This window comes from Pelodiscus sinensis, chromosome 4 (genome assembly GCF_049634645.1).
Source record: "Pelodiscus sinensis isolate JC-2024 chromosome 4, ASM4963464v1, whole genome shotgun sequence".
In the NCBI taxonomy this organism is placed as follows: Eukaryota; Metazoa; Chordata; order Testudines; family Trionychidae; genus Pelodiscus; species Pelodiscus sinensis.
The window spans coordinates 127,601,218-127,610,202 of record NC_134714.1 but is presented as its reverse complement, the minus strand read 5'-3'; the positions used below and the strand labels follow the sequence as shown (position 1 = coordinate 127,610,202).

Here is an 8,985-nt window from a genome sequence, read left to right as displayed (position 1 = left end):
TGATAGAAATGAGAGTCCCACAGCAAATGGAGAAGCCCCATTGTGCTTGTCCCAAAACTGGATAGGATCATTCAATTTTGCATTGATTTTTGTAAATTAAATGCTATATCACATTTCGTTGCCTACCCAATGCCTCAGGTCAACGAGTTGTTACAGAGGCTGGGCAACACAAGGTACATCTCCACTTTGGATTTGACAAAGGGATACTGGCAGATCCCCCTGACACCAACCTCTAAGGAGAAGAGTGCCTTCCCCACCCCCTTTGGGCTATACCAGTTTATCACAATACCCTTTGGGTTACATGGAGCCGCAGCCCCTTTCCAACAGTTGACAAACCGGCTGTTACACCCTCACCACCTATACGCAGCTGCATGAACAGATGACATAATGGTCTATAGCCAGATGTGGTAGGATCACCTCCAACACCAAGAAGCCATATTGAAAATGCTGGGTGAGGCGGGTCTTACAGCAAACCCAGGGGAATGTCATTTGGGATGCCATGAGGTGATCTACCTGGGGTACACGGTTGGACAGAGGACTCTGTGCCTGCTTGTAGACAAGGTACAAGCCTTGAAAGAGTGTAAAACCCCTACCACCAAGAAGCAGGTACGTCAGTCTTTGGGATTAGCGGGATACTACCGCTGCTTTGTGCCTGACTTTGCAACACGCGTGGCACCCCTGTCGGATCTAAGCAAGAGTTCGAAGAAGGGACGGTGGTCTCAGGAGTGTGAGAGAGCTTTCCAGGCCTTGAAGGATTGTCTAACTAAGGCCCTGGTCTTGTTCCACCCAGATTTCTCGAAATGCTTCACCCTGCAGACCAACGCATCTGAGAGGGGACCAGGAGCCATACTGTCCCAGGAGGTGAAGGGAGAGGAACACCCTGTACTGTATATGAGTCGCAAGCTGTTTCCACATAAACAGAAGTACTCGACCATCGAGAAGGAAGCGCTTGCAGTGAAATGGGTGGTTGACACATTAAGATATTATCTACCGGGGAACCCCTTTCAATTAGTAACCGACCATGCCCCATTAAGATGGTTGAACAGCATGAAGGAGACCAACACCAGGATCATGACATGGTACCTATCCTTGCAGCCGTATGATTTTAGCATGGCCCACTGGCTGGGAAAGACCCATATAAATGTGGAATTTTTCTCTCTGGTAAAGGAGGAGGAGACTGAGCCAGAGCAGAGGCCAGCCACCCATTTAAGGGGGAAGGTGTGTGACACTTTCTGGGTGCCTGGCTGGTGAGTCTTGCCCACATGCTCAGGGTTTAGCTGATCGCCATATTTGGGGTCGGGAAGGAATTTTCCTCCAGGGTAGGTTGGCGGAGACTCTGGAGGTTTTTCGCCTTCCTCTGTAGCATGGGGTACATGTCACAGCTGGAGGATTCTCTGCATCTTGGGGTCTTCAAAGTATTGAAGGCTTCAATATCTGAGATATAGGTGAGAGGATTATTCTAGGAGGGGTGGGTGAGATTCTGTGGCCTGCACTGTGCAGGGGGTCGGACTAGATGATCATAATGGTCCCTTCTGACCTTAAAGTCTATGAGTGATGGGGTGTATCTAAGGAGCAGGGAGTTGCCCTGGCCCGGCTGGCCTAGCAGGCCCCGCCCCCACAGCCCTGCTGGGCATCCTCCCTGAGGATACAGGGTATAAAAGCCCAGAGAGCCACTCATTTGGGGCTGACCATCGGGGAGAGGGAACTCCGGCCCAAGCTCCAGAGCAGCCCCCACAGCCTCAGCTGCAGCCACCCGAGGCGCACCAGCCCCAGCAGCAGCTGCCTCAACCATGGTGACAGCCACAACTACAGCAGCTCCAGGAGTAGGCGCTCCGGCAGCAGTAGCAACTGCTGCCTCAGTAGCCACAGCCCCTGCAACAGCCCCGGCTAGGGAGGCCATGCAGGAGGGCTTGACCTGCTGAGCAACACCCCGAGTGCTGAGCAGCACACCGGAAAGGGAAGGAAGTGGCCCAGGGCGGAGGACTGACTTCCAGGAGCTCGGTGCATTTCAGCAGGAATCCCCACCGAGCAGGTAGCAGAATCGTCCGCTACTAAGAAGGCCCTGGGGTGGGACCCAGTGGAGTGGGAGGGTGCCCCTGCCTCCATACCCACAACAACCCTGCTCCCTAGTAGTCTGGGAGGCGTACCTCTTGAACTAGGCCTCTACACCATAGTTACCCTAGTAGAGGGAACTGTGTTTGGGAGTAGACCTCTGGGCCATATATACCCTACCAGTGAGGACTGAGTTTGTGACTAGGTCTCTAGGCCATATATACCCTGATAGAGGGAACTGTGTTTTGGATTAGGCCTCTGGGCCATATATACCCTGCTAGGGGGAACTGTGTGTGTGACTAGGCCTCAGGGCCGTATATACCCGGAAAGAGGGTACCATGCTCTGAACTAGGCCTCCGGGCCATATAGACTCTGATAGAGAGACATTTGCTAGGAACTGACCCTACGGGCTATGTTTGCCCTGCCAAAAGGGAGCACTGACCCAAACTTTGGGGACTTCCAGACTGTCGAGGGGGCTTGCCCTTCGACAGCGCACAATTACGGTAATTGGTATTTTTAAGACATATATAATTCTAACACAACGTAAGAAATATTGTATTGGGCAAAAAGAGAAAAAAGCTGAGCAAAAAGGGAAGTACTAAATTTCATTCTAAATCACTAAGTTGCACCACATGCCTCGCTCAGGAAACTGAACGAAGCCATTTCCGTTGTACTTTCCAGAAAAGACATAACAAAGACATTACCTGATCTCATAAGACTGACCAATGCTGAGAAGCTGCCCTGATGTCATGATCTCTGTATCCCATCCAACCTAGTGTAAGGAAGTTACTTTTTTGATAGGACTGGACAAGGACTGGTTGCCAGACATGACACAGAGAAATTCTATGTCCATATAACAGATTATCATTCAGAAAACATCCCAAAAAGATTGGATCATTCCCCAGAGAGAGAGGAAACTAAAGGTAAGTGTTTGCCAGATGGGTTTTTTGCTGTTGATTGTTTTCTCTCTCTCTCCAATTAATATACCCCATGTCATCTCCAGCCACTCCCAGTCGATAAATGGCTGACAGTTCCTTCCAATGCCTTCTGCTCCTCTCTCTGTCTCTTTCTTTCAATCGCTCTCTCTCTCTCTCTCTCATCAGGTCCCTACCCATCAGGCTTTCTCCCCTTCTCTTCCTGTCCCTAGCATCCCCTAAGACAATAATCTCCCTGGATACTTCTCAATCACACCACTGGGATCTAACTGCTCCAGGTCATGAGGCAGAGGGGCTGGAAAGGTCAGTGAAGCATAGGGCTGGGGATAACCACGTCTCTGAATCCCCTCTGTCTACTCTCTGCTAACAGGTGTACACATGCAGTGGGTTTCAGAGGGAGATGCAACCTATCACAGAGACCTGAGGTTTCAGGATGACTGAGACGATCACAATGTTCATGCCTCCCACAGAGACCAGCTTTAATTATGCTGATAAAAATAACAGGAATGAATGCTCCAGAGATGGTTTCACTGACATCTCCATTAACAGTCTCTCTCTGCTCGTCTGCCTCTTGGGGATGGTGGGGGATGGGACTGTCGTCTTCTTCCTCACCTTCCACATTAAGAGGAACACCTTCACGGTATACCTAGGTGTTGCTGACTTTGGTTTCCTTCTCTTCCTGGGTGTTTTCCTTACAATATGATGAATCATTTCCTTGGGTTTAGAATGGAGACCTTTTCTGTTCATGTACAATACCTTCTGGTATCTTCTAACATCCATCAGCACTGAGAGGTCTCTCTCCATCTTCTTTCCACTTTAGTGCCAATGCCACCACTCAAAGCCTTTGTCTGCCCTTGTGTGTGCTTTCCTCTGAGTTTTTTCCTCCCTGCTATTTGGACCAGGTCATTATTTTTGCACTTTTAATTTGAATGACGTGTTCAGTGACAGTCACATCCATGACACATGGACGGACGGACGGACTGACTGGGAAGGCAATGGTACTTGGACAGCTCGGTCTGTAGGGTGGATTATAGACCCGGCTGAAGACCAGGTCGTGGTGAGCTAGAGAAAATTGCAGGACTCTGGACAGTGAGTAGTGAGGACTTAAAGTGGGCAATGATAGAAGAGATTATTTGGGAAGTGGACCAAAGAGTGAGCAGCTGTGGACAGTAAAGACACTTTGCAGGCAATTGCTATTTACAGGGTCTCTAGGTCAAGACCCGAGGAATGAGTGGATCTGGCTCCTTCCGTACCTCCCAGTAGCTACTCAAAGGGGAAGGAAAGAGGGCTGGTAAAAGACAACTGAGAAGAAAGGTCATCTGGGATTCTCCACTCCCAGAGCCTATCACACAAATGGGAGCTCATGGATACACATCCTTTGGCCAAAAGGGGGCACTCATGAGAGGATAAGCCAGTGACATGAGCCAAGAAAACTCTATGCTGTTCCCCTACTCGCTGTCCTCTTGCTCTTTGTCTTTGCTGTTCCCCTCAGCATTCAGAACCTCATGCTGCATTTTAATTACTTGTTTCTCTCCACTGAGACGTGTTTCATGCTGCCCTCACCAAACAGGAAATATAACTGTGTTGACGGTCATTGGGAGCTACAAGAAATGGTGATTCAGGGGAAGGGTCTGTACAGAAAAGGCAGACATCAGTGAGGATGGAGAGACCCTCAGAGCAGACCCAAGAGAGAAAGAAACTAAGAGAGAAAGCTGCTTACTTACTGTTTGCTAAGTTTCTATCTACACCCACCATATCACAACCCTTTTCTAGCATGGATCCCCAGGGTTCACTGCAGTTCTGAAAACACAAATGTTTCAGATGAGGCCCAATTCTGCTCCCTTTAGAATCAGTGGGGAAAGTCCTATTGATTTCAAGTGGGGCAGAAATACTCCCATCACAGTCCCATTTACATTGTTTTAGAAATGCCATTGATAAGGAATTTCAGTTTTGTCAGCAAGTTTTCCCCAACATTTCTGGCTCAATGCTACCGTCTCTTCCGTAAAAGCCTTCTGACCCCAGCAGCCTTAACATTTTTCCTGTAAATTCCAGGTAAAGCTACCTGAGTAGGAGACAAGGTTAATGGCAGGTAATAAAAACCATGGAGAAATAGCCCCATGTAAATCATTCCACACCCAGCTACTGTGCATGAAATACAGGCAGATGTTTCATGCAGCTCCGGGTTCTTGCTTATGCACAGTGATATGTGAAACTTTCACCTCTCTTCCACTGGAAAAATGCAAGTGACTATCAACTAAGTGTAGAGCTGATGGGCCCTGGTCATTGACAGGAGGAATTGGAGCTTGGACCTCTGGGGCTAAAGCCATGGGTCTCTATCGCAAGAGCTAAAAGTCAACACCCTCTCAGCTGAGGCTGTAGAGCAGAATTTACTCTCTGTCAGTGCCTCTGGGCTACAGAAGCAAGGAGTTTACTCTCTTCTAATAATAATGCCTAGACCATACACTTCCCAAAAGTCACCTTTGTACCTCCCCACTGTTCACTTATCTACGGTATCTTCCTGTCTGCTGACCCTCGTGTTAACATGAAAAAACACTATCTCACGCACACTGTGTGTGGCTTCTCCTTGTCTCTTGCCCTGAACAGCAGACATACACCAATGCTCGAGCTCCAGAAAGATCAGACCATTTCTCTGGGTGTTCAGGGCATTTTCAGAAAGGTAGCTTTGGGGGCAAATCCACTGGGGCTGTAGGACATTCGGGCCCAGTGCAAATGAGCAGATTACAGGTGCTGATCAAGGAAAGGGCTAAAATTGGCGGAAGGCTGAACAGCTTCTCTTTCCTGTGTGTCAAGTCAGGCTGGGCTGCTCCCTTTCAGTCAAGGAGATGGCTACACAACAGGTTCCAGTTGAGCTACTTACCTCAGAGGAACACATCCACTGCACCAGACACACCAACAGCTGTCCTGGGCACTGCTCTGCATACTGGTTATAAAGGGCCCAGACACACAGAGGAATTCCTGACAGATAGAGGTAGAGACTGAGGTGGAGGTGGATGGCTGTGCAATTAGGGGGTATTTGCAGGAGACATAAGAATCGTGTGAGACTAAAATAGTGTGGGAACCATCCCTGACTTACTAGTAAGAGAGACAGTTACTAAGATTTGCCCCCTTGGCATTTCTCGGTATTATACTATCTTAGTAGTTTGAAAAATAAATTTACGTAACGCTCTAAACCTTAAAATACACCCTTTTATTAAACTTTCATTGAATCACTTAATCAATTTAGACTGTTCTTATCACAAAGCTCCTCATTTCCTTGCTCTGTGACTCTATGGAGTCCGGACCCTCCTGATTCAGACCCAGACCCTATTGCATATAAACCAGATTATTTTTCTAGTGTGGTTTCGTTAAATGGATCCACAAGTCCCAAGCCACGTGTCTGAGACATCCCTGCTCCCACTGGGCTCAACTATGTAGGCTTCCTTCCACAGCGAGCTGGAGCTAGTCCACTGACCTCCTGCATACGTATTGAGGGGGCTAGTCTGAGCTGTCTCCCATACAACCAGGGCCACCTTGCTATTTTCACTGACTAGTTTGAATAGTATTTACCTGTCCATGCTGGAACCGACCCTCCCAGCTGCTGTGTAGACATACCCATTGAACTGAAGCTACATCTACACTACAGCCCAAATCAACGCTCTGAGATCGCTCCACCAGCGGTCAATTTAGCAAGTCTAGAGAAGACCTGCCCAATCAACCACAGATCACTCTCCCATCAATTCTGTTCTCTTCCGGGGTAGAGTAAGAGTAGGAGAAGTAAATGAGAGCATTTCTCCCATCGACACCCCCCTCTCGAATCCCCACCCCACCCAGGGCAACTCGACTTAACGTATGTCAGCTCCAGCTATCTTGTTCACATAGCTGGAGGTGCACAGCTTAAGTCAACTTTCTGCTGTAGCCTAAGGAACTAAAGGAAAATAAACCTCTCTGAACGAAACACCAATAGCCTTATGTCAACACTTTCACCTCAGCTCTGCCTATTGATCTCATCTCTTTTCCACAAGTAAATTGCAACAAGAAAACAAACACCAAAGAACCTGGCAGCATGAAGAAGCACATTTCCAGTCAAGAGAAACTGTGGTATGGAAGAGGAACTGGAGATGTGCAAAGTAAGGAAAATCATCTGTCTCATGACCATAAAGTGAATGTCATGGGGCCCACATACTGCTAGGGGAACTTCCAGTCACTCTAGGGATCAACTCTTTCCAGGTACTTACCATACTGTCTCTTCCTCCATCTTGTCCCATCCTGCAGCCCCTTCTCAAAACAGCAGATTCCTCTTCATGACTTAGTCTTCCAGCCAGGTCCCTGCAATCCTCCCCTTCCAGGGCATCAAAGTCTTCCAAGCTGAACTGTACCAGGCTGTCCACATGCCCCTGTCTGCCTGCACCACTTCCACAGAAGCTGGTAGGGAACCCGGGTTCACCCTCTGCTCCAGGTTTCAGCCCAGCGGCCTGCTCATGAGCAGCCAAAGTCTACACTATTCTCACCCTTGCTGCTTTCCTCTTCAGTCCTTCCCATATTTCTGGCTCTCTCACCTCTCTGGCTTTGCCAGCTGAAACTCCCTCCTCCTAGGGAATGATTGTAGCATACTTACCACTAGAGCCCCAAACACACCTCCTTCCTTCACCTAACAAGTGACTTTGAACTAACCAGAGTTCAAAGGCCTGCTCCCCTCTCTACCCAACCCTGTATCACACAGTGCTCATGGTGCCGGTGCTTTCACATTGTGGCCATCAGCATGTAGGATAGTGCCTCCACTCTAGCTTCCTTCTCATATATTTCTTGATTAACCTAAATCCATTGCATTACCCTTGATCACTGCTTGATTTGTGTACTTCTAGGATTATTTGACTATTATAATGATATGTATGTATTTAAAATATTTTACCTCACCTCTCTTTAAATTATTCAAGAAGGCTTTTAGACACAGTAGGATCCCAATGATCATACTTAGTACTGAAGCACATAATGAATAAAGTTGTTTACCTATATAGATTGTTGTAAGTATTACTTCTTTTAGGTCAATTTGCATTTTGGGGTTCCAGTTCTGTTTGGGCAAATACAATCAAGTGACCATTCTATGGTTAATGTCTGTACATTATTTCTTCTCTTTTCTACCCTGTCAAAATGCTTTGTATCAATCTCTCTTTATTAATCTAGATAGATTTGTAGTAAAAATCACAAATATTTACTGCCACATTAAGTTGAATTAAATATTCCCAGGCAAAAATATAGCTTTGGATATGTATTTGCCTAGAAATCATGGTGGTGGGAATTTTTAACACATATATAATTGTAACAAAATGTAACAAACATTTTATTTGGCAAAAAAGCCCTGAACAATAAGACAAGTTCTAAATGTCATGCTACGTAACTAAATTCTTTACAACCTAAACGTACCAGTTGCTTCTCTCAGATAATAGCAGTTTTCTGTGATAGGGATCTGTTGAGAAATAGCCGTTAGTAAGCCATTTCTGTTATGCTTTGTAGAAAATAAGTAACAAAGACATTATAACACTGACCTATGCTCACAAACTGCCCTGATGTTATGATCTCTTTAACCCAAGATACCCAATACAAAGACGACATTTCTTCGATCGTACTTGACAAGGACTGCTTGTTGGACACAACACAGGGAAACTGTGTGTCCATATAACAGATTATAATTCAGAAAAGAAGATGGATTCATTCCCCAGGGATTAGAGGAAAGTAAAGGTAAGTGTTTGCTAGATGAATTCTTTGCTGTTGATTGCTTTGTCTCTTCATATTCCCCATGTCAATTCCTACCACTCCCAGTCCATAAATGCAGAAGAGTTCCTCCCAATCTCTCTCTTTCTCTCGGCTGCTTCTTGCCCATCAGGCTTTCTCCCCATCTCTTTCTGTCCGTAGCGTCCCCCAGCACTCTAATTTCTCTGTATATTTCTCAGTCACGCCGAGTGGGATCTGGCTGTTCTGAGCCAGGAAGAAGCAGAGGGGC

At 46.9% G+C, this 8,985-nt stretch overlaps 1 protein-coding gene across 7 annotated transcripts in view; it reads left to right on the top strand.

Moving 5' to 3' along the window:
- The first annotated feature begins 1,670 nt into the window (after positions 1-1,670).
- Positions 1,671-8,985, top strand: part of LOC102453307 (mas-related G-protein coupled receptor member H-like) — a 31,743-nt gene continuing 24,428 nt past the window's right edge. Inside the window, exons 1-4 of one of the 7 annotated variants that reach the window (XM_075928570.1) lie at positions 1,691-2,032; positions 2,913-2,975; positions 7,010-7,114; positions 8,576-8,723. The gene's annotated coding sequence lies outside the window, so the exon portion shown is untranslated. Of the gene's footprint in view, positions 2,033-2,733; positions 2,976-7,009; positions 7,115-8,575; positions 8,724-8,985 lie in introns of those variants that run through there. The other 6 variants (XM_075928568.1, XM_075928569.1, XM_075928567.1 and 3 more) reach the window with 6 other exon arrangements.